Source organism: Podarcis tiliguerta (genome assembly GCF_965153285.1).
Source record: "Podarcis tiliguerta genome assembly, chromosome: 1".
Classification (NCBI taxonomy): Eukaryota; Metazoa; Chordata; class Lepidosauria; order Squamata; family Lacertidae; genus Podarcis; species Podarcis tiliguerta.
The window spans coordinates 39,389,837-39,413,847 of record NC_139534.1 but is presented as its reverse complement, the minus strand read 5'-3'; the positions used below and the strand labels follow the sequence as shown (position 1 = coordinate 39,413,847).

The 24,011-nt window shown below is 40.7% G+C and overlaps 1 long non-coding RNA gene across 1 annotated transcript in view; it reads left to right on the top strand.

The window, feature by feature from the left end:
* The window catches only part of LOC310665022, a 372,424-nt gene that overhangs the window by 331,161 nt on the left and 17,252 nt on the right, over window positions 1-24,011 (top strand). The window lies entirely within an intron of this gene.

The window sequence follows — 24,011 nt, the reverse complement described above, 5'->3', positions numbered from 1 at the left end:
AGCACTCTAAGAAGTTCTACGTGGTGTACATGGCTTTCTTCTCCTTGTTTTATGCTCACAACAACCCTGTGAGGTAGATTAGCTTGAGATACAATGACTAGTCCAAGTTCACACAACGAGCTTTTATTCAATTCAACCCAGGTCATAATCTAACACTAATCATTACATTACACTGGGATTTTTTGTCTTCTTTGAATAAAAAAAAATGAATATAACTTGACTGTTGTTACATTCCTCTCTTTAAGTTGACTTCTTATTTCTCTCTAGGCCACTTGAATTTTAAAGAGACTGAGCTCTCCCAAGCCCCCTTTGTGAGAACTGTTGCAAATAAATGCATGGAACACTGAAATCATATGCACAGAATGGAATGTTGTGGGGGGGGGGAAGGTCATGTGACCTTAAATAGTTTGGATGCTTCCACAATATCTGAAGCTCTGGCAACCTTAATTGTTACTATTTTAGTTGACTATCAATCTTTAATCAAAACTTACTGAGGTTGTATTTTGAGAGTAACCCATAAAATCCTCTCTTTAAAGAAAGAGTTTCAGATAGTCATGTGTCCTTCAATATGGGTCAGACTATAAAAAGAGGTGCTAAATGAAACTCGATCGTGTCTTTTAAATCACTTGTCCGTTTTCTGTAACTGTTCTATGGCTTGGTGCTGACCAAACAGGCCTCCCCCCCCCCCCGCCCCCACTGCTTCTGCTTGGCAAACATCCTTTCCAGAGGAAAGGCAATGCACAGCAAGCTTTATGGATATCAGCTTGTGAAAAAAGAAGTTTACAATGGATTTGCTGACAGACCTTCAACTATTATAGACCTAGTCAACCAGCTATAATAAAGGGATTTATCTTGGATTAGAGTCCCTGGAATTAATCATTAATTGGATTAATGAACAGCAATTCATCATGCATGCCAAGCTTTGCCTTCTTCTGACTTCTTGCTCCAATCCCCTTGTAAAAATTTATCAAGGGGAACCCCTCTGCTTGCATAAAGTTCATGAACAAGTCTAAGAGATCTGTAATTTTGTCTTCAGTGGAAATGCCCAAAGTGATTACAATTCCTTCTGTTTCCTTTGATTCCCCCTCCCCCGGCCCATGGTTATCTTATTATAATTTCCTTTTACTTACATTGGCTGATTACTCTTATTTCAAAAAGGGAAGTTGCAAAATTATCTTCATTATTACATTTTCCAAAGTACAAAACGAGGGCGATTGGATTGTGGATAATTTTAATGTGTTTTTTAAATAGGAAACTCGGTCATATGTTTAAAAATGCTAAGTCAGGAGTGGGGATGCCAGGGGCCAAATGCATACATCTAAGTGGGTGGCGCTGTGGTTTAAACCACTGTGCTGCTTGGGCTTGCTGATCATAAGGTCAGCGGTTCGAATCCCTACAATGGGGTGAGCTCCCGTTGTTTGGTCCCAGCTCCTACCAACTTAGCAGTTCAAAAGCACGCAGTGCAAGAAGATAAATAGGTACCGCTGTGGCGGGAAGGTAAACGGTGTTTCCATGCACTGCTCTGACTTCGCCAGAAGTGGCTTAGTCATGCTGGCCACATGACCTTGAAAAACTGCCTGTGGACAAACACTGGCTCTCTCAGCCTGTAAAGCGATATGAGCGCCGCAACCCCAGGGGGTGTGCTGAGTCCCCCATATCACTGGGGAGTCCCAGCATGCGTCACGACAGCAGTCAGCCAATCCGGCTGGCTGGGGGGCATGGCTAGCTGCATTTAAGTGGCCGCATGACTGGGAGCTCTGTCTTCTGCTCCCAGCTTCCACAGATCTCCCGCCCTCCTGTCCTTTCTTCTTGCGTCTATCACCTGACCTTGTTATGGACTTTGGTTGGTTGCCTGTTGAAGGGGCCTGGTAGGAATTTTTCCACTTGGCAGATTGGCACCAGCCATTTGGTTTTCGCCTACCTCATAGCAAATTGTCACAACTTTGTAAGGTTTGGCGGTTAGGCATTGGAAAAGCTTGGTTTATGTGAGGAGAGGTTGTGGCCATCACCTACCCCTCCCCTTTAAGGGTATTCTGTTAAAGGAAACTGGGGGTCGTGGTTCCTGTCTGAAGCCTGGGTGGAGGCTAGGCTTGGGCCAGGGCACGGCCTGTCTGGTGACCTTGGGGGGAGATCTGAGTTGATGTACATCAACAGGGCTCCCCCTACAGGTGGTTAACCCTTGTGATACTTCCTGCATGGTGGGCAGGAGTCAGATATAGTCAGTTCGGGTCCAATGCCTAAAGCCAATACCACTCACATTCTGTAACCAATAAAAGCTATGGCCCTTTCCCAGCCCATTAACCTAAAATAGTTGTGTCCACATGTTTTATTCATCAAGGGAGGGGGTGTGGGGCCTTGACACACAATTTAAACTGGCTGCTGTGTTTTGGTTCTTGTATTATTTTAGGAAGTCCAAATTAGGCAGGTTTGCCTTTAAATGTGAACTGAATCTAATTTCTTCCTGGATAGCTCAGCAGGTGCTGCCAAGGTTACAGGTTTGATCCCTGTATGGGACAGCTGCATATTCCTGCATTGCATTGGGTTGGACTAGATTATACTCAGGGCCCTTCCAACTCTACAATTCTATGATTCTACCCCCCATTCTTAATCCTTGCTTAGGGCAAAGACATGCTTTTAACAGATCTCCTTCACTAGATATGGGCAAAGGCACCCATAGTCCCTATTAAGTTTTTTTTTTAAAAAAAAAAACAACTGCTATACATCCAGGCTGGAACTTTGATGAGGAGGTTACTGTGGAAAGAAGCTTGTCTCCAGGTCGACTGAGGAATGGAGATATCTAGCAAAGCTCCAGCAAGAGCTTATTGGCTGTGTGAGCAGTCTTGTTTTCTAAACAGTCTTTCCTTAACTCTTTCTACCCAGCTAGCTGGGTAGGTGGGAAAGGCAGACGAATGCAACCAGTTAGCATTAAGTCAGAAAACCAAATTCAAACATAATAGCAAACTCAAGCCAAGATCAACTTCAAATCATGTTTTCAGTTTGATGGCCCAAAAGAAACAAATTAGTTGGCTGGGGCAGCTTTAGACATACAGACAATTCAGAGTTAAACTAAACAAACCATGTTTTTGCATTGCATCTGAACCTAGTCAATATGTGTTAAAAATATTGGTGCAATCTTAGCTAAAAGACCACAGCTTTCAAGTCCTTTCAGTTTCAATGGTGCTCCAAAGTGTTTCTGTTTGGTTGGAACTTGCCCTGGGTAATTAGCATTGATAACCCCTAATAAGAAAATGCATCTTACACTTCAGGGTCCCTTCCAACTCTACAATTCTATGATTCTGTGATTCAATACAGTTTTAATTCTCTTGCCATAGCTTGCTGAAGATGATACATGATAAGAAATAATACAAGAATTGTTTGCAACTTTTCCCTTGGTTAAGCAATTTACACCTTCAAAGGGAGCCATTCGCTGACTATGAAACTGTCAAATGAAGGGATTCCAAAATAGCACCAATGGTGCTGTTTAGCTTTTCGAAGGCTGAAAAATAAAATTGCAGGAAGTTTAATCCTTCTAGAGTTGCTAATCATTTTCTTTCAATACCCATAGCAGTTAGAAATGCTTATAATGCCTCCGTTAACAGCAGGTCAGAATTAGAAAGGCAAATAATGTCTAAAACTTCAAAGTTGCTTCATTGTAGATCTTCCTAATGCATATGCACAGGGTTTCAACTTGAAATCAAAGAAGATGTTAGCATGAAAAACTATGTAAATCATTAAGGCTGCAATCCTGCACATAGGCTGCTTAAATCCCATTCACTTTAATGGTACTTAAGCTGCCTAAATATGTGTAGGTTTGTAGCCTAAATCCTCTTTCTCTCCTAAAAGAAGATTAAAAGGAAAATGCATAAACCAGTATTTCCAGGGGAGACAGACAGTCCCATCAAAGCAAGCACACCTTACTAGGTCAGCATTATTTATCTCTGTTTATCTTTGGTTCGTTTCCCTTCGCTTTTGAACTAATACAATTCTGTGATGTCACAAAATGCCTAAAGGACAATAGTTTTGTGTCTAATGCCTCCATTCCTAGTAAGTTAAGAGGAACCCTGCTGAAGCAGGGCCCTTCCAGTCCACTGTCCTCTTTGTCACCAGCCCCATGCAAGGATGGCTGGACCACGCAGCACTGGGATTCAGGTCAAGGCATCTTTGCATTTGCCCTATCTTAGTTGCACAGACATCTCAGAACAACTAAAAAAGCTGAACGATGTGTGGATAGCCCAGTATACACTCACCACTAATACCATATGATTATGTCAATGACATGCTGCAGAATACACCTGCCTCCTCATCAGTGTTGAGGGGCCCAATTTAATTTGGGGGGACAGGAGTGTTGCATACCCTTATGTTATCAAATTCTGCCAAAAGTCACAGCTGGAGTTGCTGCTTAGGTATAATATGAAGAATGTTGAAAGAAGAAAAAGAGTTTATTGAGTTAGCCAGGGGCATTCACATGGAGGGGACCGAGATATGTTATATGTCATCCTATGCCTGCACAGTCATTGCGATTCAAAAAAAGGGGGATGGTTAACAGTTGGTGGGGCTACCATGAGGGTCAATCTGGCCTAAAGCTCTACCCCCCCCCCCGCAATCCAAAGACAATGCTATGAGGAAAAGGCGAAGAACTTGGACTTGAGAATGAAACAAGATTAGTAGGCTAGTAAATGAGTCAAGGAGTTGCCGAGCATTAGAGTACATGGGTGCAATACTCAGGACCTATTGTGTGTTGAGGTGTCAGGTAGAATACTCAAAGAAACTAGACTCCAAGCTAGGGCCAGTAGCTCTATGGGGTATCTAACTACAGGCATACCTCAGAGATATTACAGGTTCAGTTCCAGACCACTGCAAACAAGTGGATATTGCAATAAAGCGAGTCACACATTTTTATTTTTATTTTGTTTCCCAGTGAGTATAAGAGTTATGTTTACACTAGACTGTAGTTTATTATGCCAGGCCACTCTGGCTGCAGGGGTGGGAGGGGGAAAACCCGGCTCCTGCCTTAGCCCACTCCGGAAGAGAGGCAGTGGCCAGAGTGGGGCCTTCCTTTCACTCGAGGCAGCTGGGCTGCCTGCAGTTGCACCCATGTCCATGTAAGAAGCAATACCTGTAAAGCTCAATAAAGTGAGGTGCAAGTCTTCCCACTCTTCTACCAGTGAATGCTCTGCACTGTCCCCAAATCTGTGAGGCTTGGGGGGGGGGTGACCCAGAACAGATTGGGAGGGCACAGCAGGAGAGGGGATAAGTCCTATTGCACAAGCGGAAGTTGTTCTGCCCATGCAATGAGTTACTTGGCCCTGTTGCCAATTGCCATGGATGTGGCCTGAGGTGTTTATGTTCTGGATGATGATACCCTGTGGTTTGGGCAATCATAAAGCGAAAGAGGCAGTGTTGTGTGTTCCAGAGCCATATGTGTTCCAGAGCCATATTACTATAGCTCTAGACAGTTTTAGAAACCCTCAGGAAGGAGTTCACAGGATCGGTTCCATATAACTGCTTCTACTATATTAATGGCTATGTTTAAAGTAGATTTTGATTTTATTTTCCCCTTCCTTGCATTACCATCGACATTAGCAGAGGCAAAGTTAGGCCAGTGCTGAGCACTTCTGCAAATCCCTTAAGCTTCTTAGCTGAACCATTGTAGAGCTCTCTTTTAACACTGCTCATGCTAATGTGAGTTAGATGTGTTTTCCTGGTCCCTGTGGAGGCATCAAACTGTCTTTAATTGAGTTTAGAAAACCATGTTTTCTATCCTGGGCATGGCCCCCAAAAGCTCTGCCCAGATAAAATGGAACAGAATGAATTTCGAAACAACTCAGATGGAATGGTTAAAGAAACATTTATTGAGGTGGACAAAAGCCATATCATCCATCAGAAACAACACATAGCTTTGGCGAGTGCATTTGCTGAATAGTGTACTCACCATTTAACAATGGAAGCACCTTACCCCAGGGAATTATTTCTGCACAATTGTGTGGCTCAGGTAGAGATTCTCTGGCTGTGATTCCTCAACAAGATAAATAATGGCATGTGCTTCGCGGAACTGTGAATGCAATGGCAGTAAAGAAAGAAAAGTTTATTACATATAATTGCTTGCTCTGTTTATGCGACTTCCATAGGAGTTGGACAAGCAATTTAGTTTACAGAGATTTATAATGGTTTTCATGAAGATGTATGAAACTAAAAAGCTGTGAGCTTTTCCCAACCACCTATAAATCATTTTACACATTTAATTTCTCCTGGTTGTGTGTTTATATATGTATATATATAAAAAATTAAGGCTGGCTTTCTGAACTGGCAGATACTTTGGGATTTCTTTTCCCCACTCTGCATAAGTACAGCCTCCCTTCATTCAAATCGTAATATACATTACAACTGTTTAATGCAGGGTTAATGGATGTTATCATTATCTTTATTGAAACACCCCCCCACCCCGAAAATAATATATTACAGGTAGGTGCACAGAGGCATTATATATTTGGCTGCTAAGCTGAATAATAGTAATCATTATAAAAGAAAAATAAAACCATCAACTACATAATGATACATAAACAGGGTTCCCTGTGTCTCCTAAGTAGCCCCAGAACTCCTCTAATGATCTGGGTCAATTTCCTATCTTCCAGTATTACCCAACTGAAAACAGGGACACTTTTATGTATGGTTTGCCACTAAGCCCCTATCCTATTTCTCTGCATCTGCTGCTGCTGAAGGGAACAAAAACAAAGAAATGTACTGCTAGCTGACAGCGGGGAGGCCAGCATTAGGAAAACAAGCCATGCAGAGTCTAGTGCAGGTGGTCATTGACAGTTGCACTCTGTGACTTCTGTTTTTGAGGCATGCTTGGGAATCTTCATGGGGGTCTTTCCGAGAACTCAAAGAGCATCAGATGTGCGTCCTATTGGAAAAGGTAAAGAGCAAGGGAATCTGGTTGCCTTCTCAGTCGCTGCCTCAAGGTGCCTGGAGCATCTTAAAAGTGGTGGTTCCAATGGCTCTCCTCATCCCTTGTCTTTCCCATCACAACAGGAAGGATAAGAGGCCATGTAAGCTGGCTCTTTGCTCCTACTCATCTGCATCATCAGATTTGGGTGGCTGTTGTGGGGAGGAAAGTTTTAAACATTCCCTCCTGGCCCCCTCCTCTTCTCTCCTGCTGCAGTGGACAGGGATGTGTGGCTCCTGTGTTTGTGGTTTATTTGAGAGTTCTTGGGTATTGTCACTGTACAGTTCTCTGAAGCATTTGTATTCAGGCTCAAACCGAATGCCCGTCATGAAGTGCTATGCATGGTGTTGCCAAGGTGAGTGAGTCTGTTGTCTGTTGGTTATGCGCAAATTGCTTTTTCGTTACTGATAATTTGGACTGCATTTTACAAAAGACTTCACACATCCTGGGTTAGTTGGTACTGAGAATGTAGCAAAGGAAAATTTGAAAGTGTTTTCTTAGCTGAAAAAAGAAAGAAAGGAAGAACTCATTCTGAACCAATGTCACTAGTATACAGTTGTGGTGGATTAGCAATATTGCATTATGGATCTGTGAGTGAGTAAGTATGTGTGTGCGCGTGCATGTGTACATAATCTTTTTGGCCCCTATAGTGCCATTGAAATTATGTCAGTGAAAGATGTAAAGAGGGATAGGAGAGCTAGCAGATTTCTGGGCTGTGCATTTCACAGCTAGCTGTACTTATAAGCATTGCACTTTCCAACATAAAAACAGTCAAGTACAATATTACTCATTCAAATAGTTTCGAGTGGGTGGGGGAAGAGAACAAACCATTTAGGCTTTGTACATATGAACAAAGGCAAAACAGCAGCACATCATTATAGACTATTTGGGCAGTGGTGGGAAAGTGGCTGCTGATTTGGGTAGCCAGACTTTGGAGCGGACGTTGGAGAAAGCTGTACCTGCTTTTTCAGAAGCTGTAGGAAAAGCAACAAAGGAACTTGTGGCGCCTCGACAAGTAACACATTTATTATGGCACAATTTTTTATGGTCTAGAGTTCACTGAATCAGACGCATGGTGTGTCAGCTAAATTGGAAGGTATACACACACACACACACACACGGTTGAAGAGGGGTAATTTAGAGAAGTCGGGTTAAAGTAAAACACAATGAAGAAACAAACAAAAAACCAGTCAGTAATAAAGACATAGAACTTACTGAGGGTGGAGACGGGGAGAGTACGGGATGGTGAAAGTTTGGATACAATATTCCAGAGCATATATAGATTTGTGCCTGGGGAACAGTGTTAGGTGCTGTGAAGTTCCTGTCAGGGCCTTCTTAGCTATCTTCACCCCATCCTTTGGGCTGAACAAGGAAGGGTCAGTGGGTAAGCAAGCAGCTTTTCCTGACTGACAGATGCAGGTCATGAGAAGTCAGGTAGGCGGAACTGCTTTCATCCCTCTACCCTGCTAATTTAGTCCTCTTACCTTGCACTATTCCCATCCTAAGTCTCCATCCCAAATCCTGTTTATTAGGCAGCAGTGCAGTCAGTTAAAGGCCAGTTAAGCCCAACAAGCATAAGGATGGGCCCCTCCCTTTCCTTTTCCCTTTGTACATGGATCCTACATACCCTCCAACATTCCACATGACACCCACACCCATACAATTAAAGCACTCTTACACCACTGTAAGACTCATGACTTCCCTCAAAGAATCCTGGGAACTGTAGTTTGTTAATGGTGCTTGAAATATACTCAGAGTTGAGAGTGGATTTCATGCTCTTTATTCAGCTCATAGTGGTGAGGAGGAATGGAAGTTCCCCCAGTTCCCCTTTATATACATTATTTACACAATGGGCCCCACGTGATTGGCTAATTCCGGGATTCTCCTGTAGGCCAATCAGGTTGTGGATTCACTTCCACCTGGAGCTGGATTGGGTGGCTACTGTGGACCAATCAGACTGCTGCATTCTGGATCCTATTGTTTTGGGACCAATCAGACTGTTGCATTTTGGATCCTATTCGACTTAGTACATAACAGTGCTAATAGTTTAAAGGAGGTGCTTAACAAACTACAGTTCCCATGATTCATTGGAGAAAGCTTTGACTCTTCATTAAGGTGGCATAAGAATGCTTTTAAATGTGTGGTGTGGGTGTGAAATTTATTTGATCTGTCCTCATGTTGTTTTCTGGGCAGAAATAATAGCAATTAGAGTGGTGAATAAGTAACATGCATTTCCAAGCTCTGGTTGTAATTAATTTGAAGGAGTGTTTATATAGGTAGAAGATTGTGCACATTGTCCTCCATGTCAGACGCACACAGATTAATTAATTAAACAGTGTCTTAAAAAAAAAAAAATCTCTTCTGTTTGTGAGAGTTTGTCTGTATTTTGGTCCAGAACTTTTATACTTAAATTGGACAATTTTGCTTCTTTGCATTTTGTTTGGTAATTAGGAAGAGCATTGTAGCTTGAGCTTCTCAGTGACCTCTCTTTAAGATTCTGTTTGAATCATAGTTAATTTGTTAATCATAATTAGGGACGTGCTGGGATTAAGACATCCACGCTCCACGTATGTTTTTGCAAAATATACAGAATGTATTAAGAGACATGCTTAGCACAGTTATTGGAGATGCATAAACAGCCTTCTTATACCTTTGGATCCAGTTCACAAGGTCACAAATATAGAATTTATGTGTACTATACATGGTGTAATACTCCACTAGTGTAATGTGTGTATTGGATAGCATGCCTTTATTCACACATATCCTTGATTCTTGTGAACTTCCCACCTTTAAAGGGAGGGGACGTACAATGGCAATATTGGCATCCTGAACAAATTAATGCTGCCATTTCTTCTGGTGGCAGCACAATTGGTAATCAAAACAAAATTGGAAATCTGAGGAAGAGGGGTCTGGATGAAGAATCATAGAACTGAATCATAAAATCATAGCATTGGCAGGGACCCTAAGGGGCATCTAATCCAAACTCCTTTTACCCAATGTGGGTCTTGAACCCACAACCTTGAGATTAAGAGTCTCAGGCTCTACTGACTGAGCTATAAGAAGCCACCAAAGGTAAAACACATTGTTGCAAACAGCTCTACCTCAAGAAACTGTTGGAACACATTCTAGCAATGAAATGAATGTCTGATCTAGAGATTTATTATGGCTGCATTCAGACAGCACCCTATTCTATTTTCCTGATGTTTCCTTGACTGTTAATTTCCACATTTTATGTGATCTTTCACACAAATAAAAGCCACTTCTGAAAATCTAATAGAATCCAGTAGATGTTTAGCACGCATCGCCATGAATTGTTTCCAGTAAAATCCATTTCTAACCCCGTTAACTCAGAAAATCATGAGAGTTTTGCATTGTAATCTCTTGTGAGAAAATTGGGAGTGATATCCTGGCATACAGTTCTTTTCCAACATTTAAAAATGAGTGCAACATGGTAGTGTATTGATTAGAAAGGCAATATTCCACGATGAAACAGGTACAGCAGTGTAAAAGGACATCAGAAATGAATGCAACCTGTATGGTTGGAGTCTAGCAACAACCTACTCATTCTATCCTATTAGCATGGCTGTGAATAACAATGTAGGTTTTCAGTCCTTATTTAGAAAGCCTTGTCCTATCCAATTCCACACTAGTTCTCTATATGGCATATTTCCAAGAACTAGCAACAGTAAACAAATTATGTGTTCCCATACTGTTTTACATGGCAGTTAAGAAGTTCAATGTCTTTCCATTACTGATGCAACATTTACCTGTTGGGACATTCAGGTGAAAAATATATTTTTGCTCTGTGCTTAAAATGGCACAATTGTAGAGTATCAACTTGCATTTTAAAGCCATAAATCCACAAAATTACATTATGCTTATAGTTGTCATCAAAATATAAAAGGGAGCATTAATCTTCCAGAATTTAATTTTGCCTGAATTTTAATTCCTCTCTTTATTACCAAGGGGATTTATAGATTTTCACAAAGTTTATGCTTGAGTAAATGGTATGCTGCAGTACTAAAGTAATTTTCTAGCTGATAGTTTCAGCATTGTCCTCTTATTTTCTATTAATTTACATACAACTATTATGATACTGATTCATTTCTCAACTCAGCATAAGTGTTATGCTTGCAATATTTCCACACTTGGCTGATCTCTCCAACCAGACATGCCTTTGCCGAGGGAGAAGGTTGGATATTTCCTTCTGCACTTCTTCCTACTTTCTCCTTTTCCATCTTTGTTGGGTGTAATTTGCATAGAGGCAGCTAGCCTTGTTCCAAGGGGGAAATGCTTGTGTTGTTTATTTAAAACTGTACAGGTTGCAGTTTTGCTCAATGGTCCATGGTGACTAACAGATAAAATTACAACTAAATGCAACAGTAGAAACAAACTAGCAGTACCAAAGCAAATCAAAGGCCAGTAAAAGAGATGCCCAAGCAACAATAATCACCTAAGCTCAAAAGCCTGGCAAAGCAGCAGCTTCCTAACAGCCAAACATGCAGCGCACAAGGACGAGGTAAACTTTCACGGGGAGAGAATTCTATAACGTGGCCACTTTGGAAAAGGCCTTGTCTTGAATCACAACCAGCTGCACCTCTAATGGTGGTAGCATCAAAAGCAAGGTCTCCTTAGAAGACCTCAACAGATGGACAGGTTCATGCAAGAGAAAGCAGTCCTTTAGGTCCTCTTGGACCACACCATATAGAACAACTTTTTCCTGTCTAGAGCTGAATTCTCTCAAGGTTTATTTGTCAGGGACAACATGCCAGAAGTGTTTGGAAGCAGAGCTGGTGATGGTTGGAGCCAGACCTAGTAGTTTTATGGATTAACTCATCTAGAACAAATACCACCTTGCTTTTCACCCTGGCTACCTCAGTTTAGAATTCCAGTGCAAGTCTACTCAAAAGTAATCCCTGCTGTGTTTGATAGGGTTACTCTAAAATAAGTATACAGGACATTTTATTTTTTAGTCCAACAGATCAATAAGCTTCAGTTGTGGAAAGCAAGTGAAAGTAATTCTTTCTGACTTAAGTATTCTCCATGCACAGACCCTGAGCAATTTCTTTTTATCAGATAAAATACTATACATCCCAATTGTTCTGGAACTACATACATATAGGAGGGAAATGATTTAAAAGGCCACTGGAAGCCAGTGCTGGTTAAACAACAGTGGGATAGCATGATGTAAATAATGAACTGGTGGCACTGTGGTCTAGACCACTGAGACTCGGGCTTGCCAATTGGAAGGTTGGCAGTTCAAAACCACACAATGGTGGTGAGCTCCTGTTGCTATGTCCCAGCTTCTGCCAACCTAGCAGTTCGAAAGCATACCAGTGCAAATAGATAAATAGGTACTGGTACGGCAGGAAGGTAAATGGCATTTCCGTGCGTTCTGGCTTCCATCACAGTGTTCCATTGCATCAGAAATGGAAAGCTGTCTGTGGATAAATGGCAGCTTCCTCAGCCTGAAGAGAGATGAGTGCTGCACCCCATAGTCTCCTTTGACTGGACGTAACCTTCCAGGGGTCCTTTACCTTTACCTTTTTACCTGATACCCATCCTGGGCAGGCTGAAGTGCTTTCCATGAGGCAGAGTGCTGAATATGAAAAGAGAACTCTTGTGGGGAAGTCAGTTTGCCTAAAGGCTATATCTGGAGAAACTTCCACCGCAGCAGAGAGCTCAGTTGAATTTTCTGAGCAAAATCTGAACCTGAAGGATCTGGTTTGTCTTGACTGGTCAGATTCATCGTATATTCTTATGTGGTGTATACATGGCACTATTCAGAAAGAGTGTGTCTGTAGTTGTATGGCCCTTCCGAGACTTGTAACACTCCAGAATGCTGGTGGGAGAAACCACAAACGCCATCTGCATGCATAGAAGGCTAGACATCTACTTGATGTGCTGGGTTTCTACAAGCAGAAGGTTTTTGTCATGAGAAAGTCATACCTCCTTTCTGAAGTGGTGCAGCCCCAGAAGGATTGTATCACACGCCTCTTCCAAATGCAAGGACTATTTCTTTGGAAATGCAGGGCATTATCCAACTAACCAGATATGCTAGCACAAGAATCCTTAGCTGTGCAGTGGAACTTCTCCACCATCTCATCTACCCACACATGCACTGCCTGCCAGGTAAAACTGCTCTGGAGGGTTGGAGGGAAAACCCCAGAACAGATTTAAGGGTTCCATAGTTGTATTTGCAGAGTGAGCAGAAGGCAGGGAAGTTGCATTGTGCAGTTAAAAGTCCTTACGCTAGCATAACTATGGGACACCACTCAAATGATGCAACCATATTTAGAGAGCACTCAAAACTGTCATAGTTGAATTTGGTTGAAGAAATAATAGTGGTTTGTTGAGTGTCATCTTTTCTAAAACACAGATCCTGATGGAAGAAGTATGGAAAGTTTTAAGCAAAGATATATTCATTTAGACTTCTCCTTTAGCAGTCTTTGTTGGAAGGCAATGAATAACTTATAAATATTTAAATATAAAAATATGACACAGCTATGTTAATTTAACTCATAAATATTCTATGGACTCCCTAAGATTGCATATTGTCTTGCTTTGCAGCTTCCTTATTTGTACAATCTATTTTTAGGATTCAATTATCATATCAGGAACAGCATCATTTTCAATGAGCACACACATACACACACAATTTCACCTATGGTCAGAATTTAGCCAGGTGAGATTATTTAACACCCCACCACCACCACACACATTTCAGTTGTAGTAATTGATAGATTGCTAAAAATAAAAACATTGTGGTGCTTCATGTGGAGCTGCCAGCTCATGGGAGCAGATATGTTAGCCTGAACCCATTACCTTAATTGTTATCAAACCATTTAAGTACAATGGTATCTCTGGTAACAAACTTAATTTGTTCCGGAAGTCCATTCTTAACCTGAAACCGTTCTTAACCTGAGGTACCACTTTAGCTAATGGGGCCTCTTGCTGCCGCCGCACTGCCAGAGCACGATTTCTGTTCTCATCCTGGGGCAAAGTGCTTAACCCAAGGTACTACTTCCGGGTTAGTGGAGTCTGTAACCTGAAGTGTTTGTAATCCGAGGTGTTTGTAACCCAAGGTACTACTGTACTGTATTTAGTTTTGAATTATCTGACATTGTTTTTTAAATGTATCGCAAAAACTCATTGTAAGAAAATAATTTCATGAACAGTAAAAAAAAGCAGTGCTTAGAACCAGGTACAAAGACAATTACGTGAACCGGGAAATGGAAACGAACTTGAGCCCAAAACTGGCTTAGAGGGTTTATGACATCCCCCTGCCCTAGGAATTGTAACCGAACCATGATTTAAATTCCCTGGCTTATCTTGAAAAGAATACACACACACCCGAGTCATGATGGATGTGTACTACCTCCAGTATTTATGGCAGTATGCCTCATCTTACCACCTGCTGGAGAGGGTGGTGTTATAAGCTTCCTATAGGCATCCGGTGGACCTTTGGTCTGATACAGCATAGCCCTGCTTTGTTCAAAAGCAAAAGTTCGGGAGTTTCTTTTGTGAGTGATAAGGTAAGGGCCTCACTTCCTCTTCCGAGTAACCATAGAGAGGAAGGCAAAAGATAGTATTTTTGTAAGGTAACTGTTGCAGGAGATGAGAGGAGTAGCAGGAATTATCCTGGGATTGAGGGATCATTATTCTGTTTGCTGCAGGTATTTTGTACCACAAATACAAAGTTCATATGAATACACAGATAAAGCTAAGCTAAAAGTTTGAAATTTCTAGAGGCTGTGCTATATCAACATGAGAACATGAGGAAGAATTCTCTGCATCTATGCTATGATAAACTAAAAAGCCTAAAACACTTTACACCTCTCTCGTGTGAAGATGCACTACCTGTCTTTGATCATTTTGTGCTGCGATGCTGTGCAGATTTAGTTAACGAAGTTGAAATTGCTTCTGAATAGACATGCTTATGATGCAGATGCAAGCTGGCCTAGAGGATATCCTTTCTGAGATGAAGAAACCACAGTATCAGTATTATACATGTGGCTAAAGCACACACACTGATACAATTCCATTTACACTTGCCAGAAATCAGAAATACCTGAAATGAAACTAAAATGATGTTTTCTTTTCCTGCCATGCTAGCTGATTTAGAAATAATATTGTAGGACTGAAATTCATTCCGCCTGCACAGCTGTCAAGGAATTCTTTTTATATATAATTACAATGATACATACAAAGGAAGTAGCCAGGTAATTCTATGCATGTCTACTCAGAAGTAACTCCAACTGAGTTCGGTAAGGCTTGCTTCAAGGTAAGTATCTTAGGTTTGCAACCTAAATCATATTAATTCCAAAAGAAAAATAAAATAAAAAGAAGCAGCAATTCTTAATATTAATGTATGTATGTATGTAATAATAAAAAGAGGAGTAAAATCCAGGCATCACATTTCAAAGCAAATCTAACAATGGGTTTTGTTGCTTCTTTTCTTTTTAACATGATGTTGGTACAATACACTAACAGTTATTGAGGATGTTGCATCTGTGTTTAGAAATTGCTTCTTTAAAAATACATTTTTCTCAAATTACACTGGTCAACAACAAATTTGTTGTCTGCGTTTTTTCAGTTGATTTAGGATAAATCTGATGCGCTGAATCCAAAATCACATTGGTTTTGCTCAATCAGGTCAAGTTTTTGAGCTATGGCCACATGTCATTTTTTACGTTTTTGTTCACATGTACACTTGTGTGGAGCATTTTAGAAGAAGTTGGTGGGTGTAAAATGCCATGTCGAATAATTGTTTTGATTGGAAATGATTATTTTAGTGACAAGAAGTATTCAGGTCCGATAGTTTGAAGTCATAAAAACTCGAAATCTTCCATAAACTGGTGCGGGAAAGCATAAAGTTGGGGGATCAAAACTAAGTTAATGGGGCAGCCTCCCCACGAAGTATCCTGATCTTCAATCAGCATATCAACCTGTAGCTCATTGTGATGAAATTCCAGTGCCTATCTTTGGAGAACTTCCTGACATTAGTGACGAAGATGCCTCCAGTGTTGAAGGGCATGAAGAAGAAGAAGAAGTGGTTCTTGAAGATGATGCTCCACAGCCATTTTCCCAAAAGGAGTTGAATGATCTAGTTCATGACCTCAGCTTGTCAAAGGACTCTGCCGAACTGTTGGCATCCAGATTGAAGAAAAAAAGCCTCCTCTCTGACAGTGCTCACATCAGCTTCTTCTGCAACAGGCATCAAGAGTATCTCTGTTTTTTCTTGGAAGAGAAGGACTTGGTGTACTGTGCAGATATTGCGCAGCTTCTGCTCAAGCTTGGAGTGCCACAGTACGAACCCAAAGATTGGAGACTGTTCATTGGCAGCAGCAAGTGATCACTGAAATGTGTTCTGCTACACAACGGCAACCAGTTTGCCTCTATACCCCTGGCTCACTCGAGTACACTGAAGGAGAACTATGAAGCGGTGAAGTATGTACTGGAGAAAATTGGTTATGATCAGCATAAGTGGTTTATTTGTGTTGACCTGAAGATGGTGAACTTTTTGTTGGGACAACAGTCTGGCTTCACCAAGTACCCATGTTTTCTGTGCATGTGGGATAGTAGGGACCATGCTCAGCATTACACAAAGAAGAACTGGCCTGTGCAGGAGGAATTGGTGCCTTGCAAAGAAAGGAACATCATCAACGACCCTCTGGTGGACAGAGACAGAATACTCTTCCCACCGCTGCACATCAAACTCGGCTTAATCAAGCAGTTCACCAAGGCTCTGGACAAGGATGGTGACTGCTTCACTTACTTGTGCCAGGCTTTTCCAGGATTCACCATGGAGAAGTTGAAAGCTGGCATCTTTGACAGTCCTCAGATCCGTCAGTTTATCAGAGATCCAGAGTTCGGAAACTCAATGATGAACGAAGTGGAACTGGAAGCGTGGAAGGCATTTGTTCTGGTAGTGAAGAACTTTCTTGGCAACAATAAGGCCAGAAACTACACAGAACTTGTCAACAACATGCTGACTGCTTTCAGAAACCTGGGCTGCAACATGAGCATCAAGATGCACTACCTATTTTCACATTTGGACCGGTTTCCCGAGAACCTGGGTTCAATGAGTGACGAGCATGGGGAGAGATTCCATCAGGACATGAAAGAGATGGAGACCAGGTATCAGGGTCGCTGGGACGCAGTCATAATGGCTGACTACTGTTGGACTCTGAAGAGAGACCTCCCTGCCGCTGAGCATTCCAGGAGTTCCAAGAAATGGAAGTTCAAGCCCTGAAGTTTGAAAAATGGTGAAGCAACATTCAATTTACATGTACTTACCTTTATCAATGCCCACCATTCAGTTTACAGTAAACCTGACCTGCTGGAGAGAAACAGATGCCATTTCCTGATTCAGCAGTGCAAAAATACCCTAAATCAGTTGTAGAAATCTAGACAACATTCAAAAAGTAAAAAATTGTTGCCCAGTGTTATTTATGATAATGTCATATTTCACACTGCAATTGTAAACTGTGCACACCAATCATTCTATATAAAGTGCATTTGGATATATAAAATCAGTTAGATTTTCACAGTTGTGTCTGGACTGGAACCAAACCAAGTAGGAATGAACAGGAACTAAACCCATATTTCTAATGGGGCAACTTTCTAAAGTGAATACAACAGTGCAACCTGATCTTGTTCACTGCACTTAGCAAAAAAATCAAAGAAGTCATGTTAATCCATAAAAACTTCAAACCATAATTGGATAATACCTTTATGAGGACCAACAAAAAAGTTACAAAAATGTGGCAGGCTTTTGAGCTCTCCAGAGCTCTTCATCAAGCAAGATGTTACACAAATCAAGGAATGGTGGGACAAGGGGACAAGGATATGCAAAAAAATTGGGCAAATGTTGTAGTCAAGAAGTCACGTTGTAAGCTAAAGAAAGTATTTTTCAGCTGTGGACTTTGAAAAATGGTGGCTTGTTCACCCAGCCATAATTGCCAGATGTTTTGGTAGGATGTCCAAAACTCTTAGGAGATACAGAAATAGATGGAAATGAGATTTGCTGGGGGGGGGGGGATGGTTGTGGCTAATGCCATTATGGCTTCCATAGACCACCTAGTTCTCTTAAATTCCTTCCATGTATCATGGTGGGTAACCTGTAGCCCTCTAGATTTTGCTGCACTCGACTCCCTTCATTCCCCATCAAACCCATATAAACATATATATGCAGTTTTGTTGCCTAGTGTAAGAGGTGAAGAGGACTCAAGAAATAGCCCCTAGTCAAAAATGAATAACCCAAGGAAAGCCTGTTGGTATTGCTGCCTATCTTCTACCCCATATGTTGAGAAACTTTCCCCTTTGCTTGGAATAATTATTCCAAAACCTAGAGAGATTTCCAAAAAGCTTCTCCATCCTTCATATTTTCTTCAGGCATGCTAAATAAATAATAATCAATTGCAATTTGCTACTGCATTCATGTGGTGATCTTTCACCCAAATGCTTTACTGTCCAGAAACACATTGCACCTTCCATCCCATTCATGCTTTACTAATTTTTTGAAAAGGTTAATACAGGTGGGCTTTTTTTCCGCTTTAATAGCTACTTGATCATTGCTGAAGTCATGCTGTACGCATTAGTCATGCAGACTAAAGAATATATCTAAATGTCGTATCCAATTATAAAGAGAGTTTTTCTTAAACTGGGATATCTATATTAGCACAGCTGGGATTGAGCAGACATGTTTATTAGGGGAAAGGGCACTGGGTTCAATGAGTTTTGGGTGTCTGCCAATCCTGAGGTAGTTGACTAGACGCTCGCCATCTGGTCAGTCAGTTATTTTGCCTGTATAACCCATCCCGATAATGCATGGTAGCGACACACCATTGCTATTTTTTCCTCTGAGCGTGGTGCTCTCACTAAATTACATTGCGTGCTGGGAAAACACAAGCATGTCATGAACAAAGGCACTACGACTTCTAGTTTCCAGATAGAACATCCTTCCTTCCCCTGAAGGTACCAATATGAACAGAGCTGTGCTGGCTTGGCAAACTTGTTGTGCAAATGCATGGAAACAAAAATACAATGTACACAGGGCCAATGTCATGACCTTATGAGTGGAAATACTAATGGAAGCCTGAGACTACACACACTGTCAGGTTGTAATTCACCATTTTCAAATTGCACAATAGAACAGGCATGGGAAACCTTAGGCCCAGGAATGAATGAGGTTGTCCAAGTCTCTTTATCTGGTTTTCCTCAGGCCACAGCCCTCAGTGGCCTTGCTTCACATCTTCTTGAGTATTTTCATGTGGTAGGAATGTATCATTGAACTCTGATAATGCCCCTTGCTTGCCTGGATGTAAATGAGGGTGTGGATGTATGTATAAAGTAGCTTAACATGTGAAGGTAAGATGTACATTGATTGTTCCACCCACTTTTACCTTTGGTCCCATCCACCAATGGCATGTAGCTATCAGAAGGTTGCCCAGGACGGGATGAAGCCCTTAGGTTGAAAAGGTTCCCCCACTCCATTGGTAGAATGTAGCACCCATCACTATGAGTTCACAGATTTTGATCCTGGGATTGGGTGTTCCTAGAACGCCTATGTCTGAATTGTAATAGTTTCCTCTCTTTGATGCCTCAAACTCAACTATCAATGGAATATATAAGAAATATACAGTCCTTTTTCTCCTACTAGAAAGGGAACATCCCTAAAATAAACACTTTTGGTTTACATTCAGAAATAACACAATTTTTGAATATTATTCAGAGAACTTCTGAACATCCTCAAAGCAATAAAAAGCTTTAAAATGAGACCGAAAATTGGTAGTCTAGAAAATGGCATTTTAGAAATGGTAATGTCTATTCCACTCTTCCATTACTGGCAAAAATTGAGCTTGACATTTGGCGATATTGAAATATATTTAAACGTTCTTCTGAATCAGGTATGGAGTTAAATAAATGATGTGCTTAACATCATACCCCGCCCCCCAAAAAGAGTGCCTCTCCTGCCTCTGTTTTCCACTATGTTATGATTCTGAAATTAGGTAATTTATATATAGATAGGTATTCAGTGAAGCAACATGCTAGCTTTCTGATTATTTCCTAAACACTGAGGTTAAGCAGCATTCTGTATAGCTGCTCAAAGAATCAACATTTCCCCTACCATCTCCCACCCAATCCCTTTATCAAGCTGTTGTTTCTTCTATCTGTTGCTGATTTGTTGAGTTTTTTATCCTTTCTTGGTCACATGGCTGATCTAAGCCAAACAAGGCATGGTGTAAAAAGAATGATCTTACAATCTAATGCAGCCAATATGGCTATGTGATAATGTTATTAAGGGTGACTGAGACCAAACAATAATGAGGGCAATGTTCCTTGGATCAGTCACAAGGAATATCCCAACTATTGTACATCTACAATATTCAGTGTATATGCCATCTTCCTTCCAAGGAGCTCAAGGTGGCATACATGGTTGTCCCTCCCATTTTTTTCTTCACAACACTGTGAGTTTGGCTAGGTCGACCGACAGTGACTGGCCCAAGGCGCTGATTGGAGATTTGAACTCTAGTCCCCCAGGTCTTCCCAGTCTGACTCTGCAATATTGCTTAGGTAACTATTCACGCAACAATAAAAGAAATGAGTTCTGGATTTGAATAAAATTGTGAAACATTAAATTCTATACTAAGCACCTCATTAAAATGTCTACATTTACAGTCGAAACAAAATAAAAAAAATCCTTCCAGTAGCACCTTAGAGACCAACTAAGTTTGTAATTGGTATAGGCTTTTGTGTGCATGCACACTTCTTCAGATACACTGAAACAGAAGTCACCAGACCCTTATATATAATGAGTGGGTGGGGAGGAGTATTACTCAGAAGGGTGGTGGGAATGGGTGATTGGCTGATAAGTGTGGTAAACCTGTTGACGACTGTTATCATGTATAATGAGATAAAGCTATTTTTAGCCATCTCACCCCTTGCTTTTTCCTGCAAGACCAATTGCAGTCATTAACAGTCATCAACATGAGTGGAGAGTGAAGAGCTGGACTCCAGTCTGATAATGCAGCAATATGTTACAATGATGTTTTTGCTTGTTTGTCTGTTTGTTTGTTACTATTTATTATCAGTGTCGTCATTAGACATAAAGCACTGTCAAAAAATTGACACTTTTGTCCAGCATGCATAATAATGCATTGCAAACAAAATAAGCACCATAGTTACATAAATAACCAGTAAAAGGCTAACACTAGATGTTCCAGAAATGCATATTCTTATTAAAATATAATTGAACTTCCTCATTAGAAAAAACCCCTCTACAAATGTTAATACACTTAAAATATTGCTCAGGTAGCTATTCAAGCAAGAGTAATAGAAATGTGGTTTGCATCTGAAAATAGCTGTGCTTAGCATATGGGAGCATATTTTTAAATGAGGTCAGAGAGATCCGTATCAAATAAAATTGTGAAACATGTAATTATATACCAACTGCATCATTAAAATGTCTACATTTACTCAGTTTCTCAGGCAATGGTGTGGCACAAAGTACAATTAGACAGATATAATTGTGTTATGTTCAAAAGTGTCCCTTTAAGTATAACTGTAGCATGGTTTCCATTGTTATCTTTTCCCCCTTGTTAAACATTTTAATTATGTTTTAAGGCAGCACAGAAACAACCAATAGGAAACAGATGGCCAGTCATGATATATTTTCTGTTAACCCAATCCTACTCACTTGTAAATCCTGCATGAGCCAGTATCACTGGGTTGAATCCAAAGGGATTTCTACTGACATTTACACACTCAGGGGTAGATTATGAATTATTTCTGCTGATTCCTCCATTCAGTGGCAGCTTCCAGCAAATATATCCACTTTGCTACTGATGATCCCTCGACTTTCAGGGTAAAGTCTTCAAGAGGTCAGAGAAAGCGGGGAGAAAACCGATTTGTTGGTTCCAACTCTGCTGTGTAGAGACAAACAGCAGTAGGGATGTATGAATCTGTCAATTTCCATTTCTCATTTTTCCAGACTTGTCACATTTTCACAGCATTGTTTTGTTTTTTTAAAAAAGGTAATTTGCATAAAAATTATTCAGCATTTTCTGTGTGCATTATTTCCCATCATATAATGCATTTGAATAGTCTTTTTCACCAACGTATGTGTCTTTATTCACAGTTTTCCCAACATGTGTATTTTTGCACACTTTTTGGGTTGAGAAACTGAGTTGCAAGATTCACAGAAGTGTGAATTTCAAAGGATAGCTAAATTTAACTTTATATTTTGTTTCACAAAGTGTGAATTAGAGAGGTTTGTATTAAAATGCAAACTGAAATTCTTCCCCGCCCCTAATTACCATATTTTCCAATAGAGGTAAGATATATCTTAATTGACAGAAAGGAACAGGAGAAGGAAACATGAAATATTGATAGCAGCCTAGACCAGTGTTTCCCAACCTTGGGCTTCCAGCTATTTTTTGGACTACAATTCCCATCATCCCTGACCACTGGTCTTGCTAGCTAAGGTTGATGGGAGTTGTAGTCCAAAAACAGCTGGAGGCCCAAGGTTGGGAAACGCTGGCCTAGACAACTCAGTTGGTTACAGCATGGTGCTGATGTTGCCAAGGTTGCAGGTTCAATCCCCATATAGGACAGTTGCATACTCTTGTACTCCAGGGGGTTGGACTAGATGATCCTTGGGCTCCCTTCCAGCTCTACAATCCTATGATGCCTAAGAATTGGTCAAAATTGCATAACCCCCACCCCATTCCATATTTTAGGTCAACTCACATATAATATAGACTACATCTATTGCGACCATTCTTAGGCATTTTATTTAATCTATGAGAGAAGTAAGGTGCCATCAGAACATAAATCAATGTTGATTTTATTTGAAATTAACACAGTCAGATGTTGCTGGACCTTTAGTTAAAATCTGAACCCAAATTGCTTTTGAAATACTCACATTAGTCATTTTTTACCAGTGTAAAGTTACATTACATTAAGTCTAATAATAATAATAATAATAATAATAATAATAATACATTATTTATACCACACCCATCTGGCCGTGCCTCCCCAGCCCCACTCTGGGCGGCTTCCAACAAAATATTAAAATACAGTAATGCATCAAACATTAAAAGCTTCCCTAAACAGGGCTGCCTTCAGATGTCTTCTAAAAGTCTGGTAGTTGTTGTTCTCTTTGACATCTGGTGGGAGGGCGTTCCGCAGAGCAGGCACCACTACCGAAAAGGCCCTCTGCCTGGTTCCCTGTAACTTGGCTTCTTGCAGTGAGGGAACCGCCAGAAGGCCCTCGGCGCTGGACCTCAGTGTCCACGTAGAACAATGGGGGTATACTGGACCTTCAGGTATACTGGACCAAGGCCGTTTAGGGCTTTAAAGGTCAGCACCAACACTTTGAATTGTGCTCGGAAACACAATTGAACTATAATGAACAGGAATACCATTTGAACATTCCTTGTTGGCCTGATGTTAATTAAGATTGTTTCAAATTGGTCAAAGTGACCTTTATGGCTCCCTTTTCTGGTAAAAGTTGAAATAATGCCTCTTAGTTGCAAATACTGGAACTATTTCAATTTATCATTATTCATTCAGTGTCTTTGCTCATCTAAAGACTATAAGTTTCCTCTCAATTATGTCCATGAATCTTCCTAACTCATGAATAATCCAAGTATATTTATTTCCAGACAAGTCAAAGCTTTATTTAAATACAAAGTTGGCTAATGACGTTTCAAGACCCCCCCCCCCAATTTATCTTAGAAGATAATGTTGCTAATGTATTCATGGATTACTGCATAGATTTAGGCTAGTTTTAAATGATTTTCTGTTGAATCAAGATGACTTCGAACATTAATGCTAGAAAGAATTCTTGCTCTAACAGGCACCATGGGTATTTCATATGCATAATTTTAAGCAACTGGCATTCCATGTCATTGGGGACTCCTGTATTATGCAGTGTCGTGTTTGATTGGCCTCCACATACAAAATGTGAAAAGGTATCCAGTCCTTTGAAAAGACCTCCTCCACCCCCAAAAAAGAAGCTAATTTCTAACCCTTGTGCTTGCAAAGACATACATGCACA